This window comes from Clinocottus analis, unplaced genomic scaffold (genome assembly GCF_023055335.1).
Source record: "Clinocottus analis isolate CAN_PGR_092001 unplaced genomic scaffold, fCliAna1.0.p SCAF_1, whole genome shotgun sequence".
NCBI classification, from domain to species: Eukaryota; Metazoa; Chordata; class Actinopteri; order Perciformes; family Cottidae; genus Clinocottus; species Clinocottus analis.
In genome coordinates this window covers 7520001-7526634 of record NW_027175820.1, presented here as the reverse complement: position 1 = coordinate 7526634, position 6634 = coordinate 7520001, and the positions used below count along the sequence as shown (strand labels likewise).

Below are 6634 nucleotides of genomic sequence, written 5' to 3'. Positions count from 1 at the left end.
ATATCAACTGATTATGATAATATGAACTATAATGTTAGTTTACCTACAAACAAGTTCACAACCTTTATCTCACAGACACACAATTTATTCGCATTCAAAATAAAATTGTATAAAATATATCCAATATTGATGATAATTTAATTACAAACTATTATGTAATTAAAGGGAAATTATACTATTTTATTTATATTAACTAAATGTATCAGCCATTCTTTCTATAAGACACACTGTAAAAATAAATGTCTTTTGTTGTGAACAATTCTACGTTTGTTTTATTTATGCTTTATATTTTGTTGTCGTTTTTCACATTTTAATATCCACAATTTACAATACTTTTAAAAATTCCACGTGTAAAGAAAGTATTCTTATTTTGCAATGTAATATATTTTTGTATATTTACATCTTTATATATCTTTATATCTTTATAATCAGTTGTGAGCACCGCCTTGTTTACGCTGAGCAATCTCGCGGTAACTGTTTCCCCAACGGTCCTTGAAGGCAGCACAAAGCCGTCCTGCAGACAGCGAAGGGTTAAACTGTAATGGGATGAACTGGGATTGTGTGAAGCGGCATCTGATTACACGGAGACGCCTCTCGGCAGCGGAGGTTGGTGGTGGGAGAAACACACACACTCTTTCTCCAACTACAGGAAGTACTTACACTACTTCTACTTCACGAGTATTTTCCGCTGTACTCAAAGAAACGACCCACCGAGGAGCAGCAGGCCGATGGGACGGAACAAGATGTCGCACCTCGCGGAGGTTTAGACGAGCACAAGCGGCTGTTGGTCACGTGGATCCTCGCAGGAGCGTTAGGGTCCTCCAGCAGGTAAAAGGGCTCACCTGTCTGCTGCTTGCACGTGTTGAGACTTCAGTTTATGTGTATTTATAGTCAGTACTTGAGTGTGTTTTTATACATCGAGTATCACAAAGCTCGCGTTGGCTACAACTTGTCAGTGACGAAGTATTCGTTGCAAATACTTTAATAATTCATATATCTGTAGTGCTGGACTTATTTTGAGCTACTTTTCAAGGTACATTTCCCTATACTTCATACTTATACTCTACTATATACACAGTTAAGTAGTAAGAACTATTACTTACGAGTACTGTACCTGAGTATAATTTTGAGGTACATTTCCTGCTACTTCATACTTATATGCTACTTCATCTCGGAGGCCACTAGTGTACTTTTCTCTCCAGTACATGTAATTGCCCTCATATTTACTAGATAAACTTTGAATGTGCCTTGAACAACACATTGATATTCTGTGATTGACACCATTATTAACCTAAAGCATCTCAGTCACATGACTCCATCCATAGAGATTAAACACAAAGCTGTTTAAAGTCACCAAAAAGTACATCGCTGTGGAGTAATAATAATATATTTCATGCCACTTTTCCCTGTGTACCTTTTTTTTTCTCGGTAAATAATGTAGTTTTGGTTAATAAGGAAAACATTCGTGGTGAGTTCAATTCCGTCAGTGAATCTCAGTTCTCTTCAGGGTGAAGTTTGTTTGCTTCATGCGTTGGGTGAAAATAATCTCCGCTCTAAAATTTGTAACCGCTGTAGGTTTCAGTGTAATAACTCCATGTGTGGGAGTTATGGAGTTATAGAGTTATGGAGTATAGAAGCACCGTATAGGGGCGGGGCTAAACCTCCCTAGTGGCTTCAGATCCTGCCAAGCAAGTTCAAATTCATGGAAACGCCCACCGGTCTGTCAGCTCGGATCTGGTTGGCTCGTCGAGCTGCTCGTGCTTTTTTATTTCAATTAAATGCAAGAGATATTCAGCGTATTATAACACAAAGGAAGAGCAACAAATCCTCATGTTTGAGGAGCTGTGACCACCAAACGTCTTAAGTTATGTATCAAACCTCAGGATCCGTCAGTAGGAGCTGTGTTCAGGTCCTGGTTGCACCGCCTGAGCTTCCTGCAGTCCCACTGCAATCGGGCGTGAGCAGCAGGGGAACCGGTTCTTCTTCGAGCAGCCAGCGCTGATGGGTCTTTTGTCTTCTTTAGAGCTCGAGGTCTCTGGTACTGGTCTCACTGATGTGGTGCTGGTTATGAATTAATTGGGAGAACAGCTGTTTGTGTGGGAACAAGCCTGAGCTGTCCCATTAGTATTTATTTATTTCTGTACCGGCTGCTGTCTCTCCGTGATCTAGTGTTGTATCCTCTCTGTGATCTGGTGGTGTGTCCTTTCCTCTCTGTGATCTGGTGGTGTGTCCTTTCCTCTCTGTGATCTGGTGGTGTGTCCTTTCCTCTCTGTGATCTGGTGGTGTGTCCTTTCCTCTCTGTAATCTGGTGGTGTGTCCTTTCCTCTCTGTAATGAAGTGTTGTCTCTTTTCCTCTATGTGATCTGGTGTTATGTCCTCTCCTCTATGTCATCTGGTGTTGTGTCCTCTCCTCTATGTCATCTGGTGTTGTGTCCTCTTCTCTATGTCATCTGGTGGTATGTCCTCTCCTCTATGTCATCTGGTGGTATGTCCTCTCATCTATGTGATCTGGTTTTGAATCCTCGCCCGTCAGACGGCGTGCTGTCAGATGCCGTGCTGGCAGATGCCGTGCTGTCATATGGCGAGCCTCTGGCTCTCAGGCTTCAGGAACTCAGTGCGCTGTGACGCTGTGAGTTCAGCACTCAAACACTGCAGTGATTGTTAAAAAAGGTTTTCAATCGTTTGAGACTTTAAGGACAATTGTCTGTCCCTACATATGTGTTTTTGAAAAACGATCACTGATTATTGTGTGGTGATTTATCTTCTTCGACATATTGTGATGTACTTCCGTAGAATACATTGAAAAGAACGAGCACATGCTTACTTTCTTTTTCTCAGAAAATTGAATGTGCAATATTTTGAGATTATTATTGAGATAATTTAGTTTTGACATTATATTTAACAAATTGGACCCTGACCGGCAGCCCTCCAGTCACCACCTCCATAGTTTCCAGCTCCATGAGACCAGACTTCAGTAGGGTTCCTTGTGCGTGACAATGTGGAGAACAACGTGTAAAGGTCCATGTGAAATGAAAATGTTGGAAAACACGACTCATCAGAAACGTTTGATTTTAACCACCAGGAGTGTTTGTTTGGTTTACCCTTCAGAAGCGTTTGTGTTACCCTTCAGGAGCGTTTGTTTTCAACATCAGGAGCGTTTGTTTTAACCATCAGTAGTGTGCACCATTTATGGTTGAACTGCTGCGTGCCTGAACGCAGCATTCAATTTAATACCTGTCTTGTCTTTATTACATTACTTTGCTCTTGTGTGTGCACGGCAACAAAGTGTATAGCTGCACATATTTATCTTTCTCTACAATTTCACTTGAAATAGTTTGTTCACTTTCCACTGAAGTTCTAAATGAAGTGAGAAAATACTCAGTACTTTAAATTGTCAAATATTTAAATCACACTGAAGTAAACAAAACTAGAAAATTTCGCAAGAAATTTTGAAAGTGTGGCTACTACTGCTGTAAGACGTCGCAATATAGAGCTTTTGTTTATGACACCCGTCTCTCCTCCAAAGCACTTGAGTTGGTTTGTGTGTTAAACTGATTGGCTGATATGAAGCACCTGTGTGCTGCTGTCGTCATGGTGACCAAGTGACAGCCAGCAGACTGATTAGAGGCAGACTGGCCTGTGGATTTAAGGAAATAAACTACTGAACGTACTGAACACACGCAAACGTGTATGAAATATCATATGACCTTATTAATGATCAGTGTTGACAACTACACAATATAAAACACACGTAAACGTCTTTTGTGTGTCTGTCTGTTTGTGTGTGTTTATGTGTGTCTGTGTGTGTGTGAGACAAACATAGAGAGATAGAAGTCATTTGTGCTGTGTGTGCGTGTGTAAGTGTCTGTGTGTCTGTTAAACTGTCCTAATTAGAACACCTGTGGGTTGCTAGATCAAAGGTTGCCATAGTGTTGACTTCAAAGGTCTTCAGTTAAACAGATTTCAATGGAGGTAATGCTGGGGAACACCTATCCAAAAATCCCTCAAAAAAGATACTTTAAAAGCTCTTATTGCTTCGATATCGCATATAGAGCATTAGGAAGACCTGATTAACAGATACTGTGACTGGTGAGTCTGTACGATAAAACATGTGTCTGTACGGGCGATTTACAAATCAGGTACGAGCTTCAGGGCAGACGTGGTTTTGGACGGAGATTTAACATGGCGGCGGATGGCAGAGCGAGGTGGACTTGCTCTCACAATTAGTCGGATTTTAACACGTCTGAGTGTGTTGGATTCCTATCGACCGCAGTTTGACAGAAGACAAGATTTCCAACGTTTTGAGCTATAAATTATGCCCAAAGAGTACACGGTACGGAGTTTACGGCAAATTTTTAAAAAAAATTCCCACAAGAACTGACGTCGCTCTGCCCTCTAAGTATGACATCACGCACTCTGAGCTGCGCAATACACACTCATGTAAAAGAGAGAAAAGGCGGGAAAAAAACATAAAACTAAAACAATTACATGAACACTGTACTAGCTATCAAAAAATGTCCAATTAGGCAAATGAACTCAAGCCTTTTGTCGACGTTTTAAACTTTAATTCATTTCTCTACCTCCTATTATGGCGAGTCACTATAGGCACGGGTTCTCTCCGGGTTCTCCGGCTTCCTCCCACAGTCCAAAGACATGCTGCATAGGTTAATTGGACTCTAAATTGCCCGTAGGTGTGAATGTGAGCGTGAATGGTTGTCTGTCTATATGTCTGCCCTGTGATGGACTGGCGACTTGTCCAGGGTGTACCCTGCCTTCGCCCCTTGACAGCTGGGATCGGCTCCAGCGCCCTGCGCCCCTAAAGGATAAGCGGTTAAGATGATGGATGGATGGATGGACTATAGGCACAAAGATGAGTGGTTTTTTGCTTTCTTCGCGGCGAAACCCCATTCAAAGTCAATGGGAAAATTTCTCGCCGTTTTGCGATTTTTTTTTTTTTTTGGGAAAACGGCCGGGCGAATCTCTTAGAAAAGTCATAGCTCACGATTTCCGTGCAAGCCGCACGTTTTGATGTATTTTGACGCATGTGCTGGCAATGGTGCGGGAGGAGTAGTGGTCCAAAGTTTTGATAATAATAAGCAACTAGAAAATTTCGCAAGAAATTTTGAAAGTGTGGCTACAACTGCTGTAAGACGTTGCAATATATAGCTTTTGTTTATTACGCCCGTCTCTCCTCCAAAACACTTGAGTTGGTTTGTGTGTTAAACTGATTGGCTGATATGAAGCACCTGTGTGCTCTCGTCGTCATGGTGACTAAGGGTAAGCAGATTGATTAGAGGCAGACTGGCCAGTGGACTGAAGTAAGAGCATTAATTATTTAATTAAAAAAATCCTCATTTGAGCTTTATGTTAAGATACAGTTAATTCACAGGAGAGAGAGAGAGAGAGAGAGAGAGAGAGAGAGAGAGAGAGAGAGAGAGAGAGAGAGAGAGAGAGAGAGAGAGAGAGAGAGAGAGAGAGATGTATGATTGGCAGTAGTAATAGTCAAAGTGTTAGCAGCAGTAGTCAGACAAGAAGACAGACAGAGAGACAGAAGTCATTTGTGTTGTGTGTAAGTGTCTGTGTGTCTGTTAAACTGCCCTAATGAGAGCACCTGTGGGTTGCTAGGTCAAAGGTTGCCATAGTGATGACTTCAAAGGGACTTCCTTACACTGAGCTTAATAGACCTAAATGCTGTGGAACTCCTTTCAAACTATTTTTAAAAAATGGTGCTTTAAAAGCCACTATTGCTTTGATATCGCATATGGAGCGTTAGGAAGACCTGATAAACAGATACTGTGACTGGTGAGTCTGTACGATAAAACATGTGTCTGTACGGGCGATTTAATATTTGAAAGAAATTGCTAAAATTAGCTGAACATAGTGAAATATAGTTGAATAAAGCTTAAAAAAGCTAAATATATTTGAAAATAACAAAACAGCTGAATATATATGAAAACAGCTGAATACATATGAAAACAGCTGAATATATATGAAAACAGCTGAATATATATGAAAACCGCTGAATGTATATAAAACAGCTGAATATATATGAAAATATTGAAATATAGTTGAATAGAGCCTAAAAAAGCTGAATATATTGAAAAATAACAAAAGAGCTGAATATATATATATGAAAACAGCTGAATATATATGAAAATAGTGGAATATATATATGAACAGGGAGGGAGGAACGGACGGACGGATGGACGGACGGAGGGAGAGAAGTCCTGTGCGTGTGTAAGTGTCTGTGTGTCTGTTAAACTGCCCTAATGAGAATACCTGTGGGTTGCTAGATCAAAGGTTGCCATAGTGATGACTTCAAAGGTCTTCAGTTACATAGTGTTAAATGGAGGAACACCTATCCAAAGAATCCCTCAAAAAAGATACTTTAAAAGCTCCTATTGCTTAGACATATGGAGCATTAGGAAGACTTGATTAACAGATACTGTGACTGGTGAGTCTGTACGATAAAACATGTGTCTGTACGGGCGATTTACAAATCAGGTACGAGCTTCAGGGGAGACGTGGTTTTGGAGGGAGATTTAACATGGCGGCGGATGGCAGAGCGAGGTGGACTTGCTCTCGCATTCAGTCCGATTTCAAGACGTCTGAATCTGTTGGATTCCTATCAACC

The 6634-nt window shown here is 40.9% G+C and overlaps 1 protein-coding gene across 3 annotated transcripts in view; it reads left to right on the top strand.

Annotated features, from left to right (window-relative positions):
* Positions 1-558: 558 nt before the first annotated feature.
* Positions 559-6634, top strand: part of pacsin3 (protein kinase C and casein kinase substrate in neurons 3) — a 52976-nt gene continuing 46900 nt past the window's right edge. For all 3 annotated transcript variants that reach the window (XM_068578705.1, XM_068578714.1, XM_068578724.1), the window contains exon 1: positions 559-828. The gene's annotated coding sequence lies outside the window, so the exon portion shown is untranslated. The remainder of the gene's footprint in view (positions 829-6634) is intronic.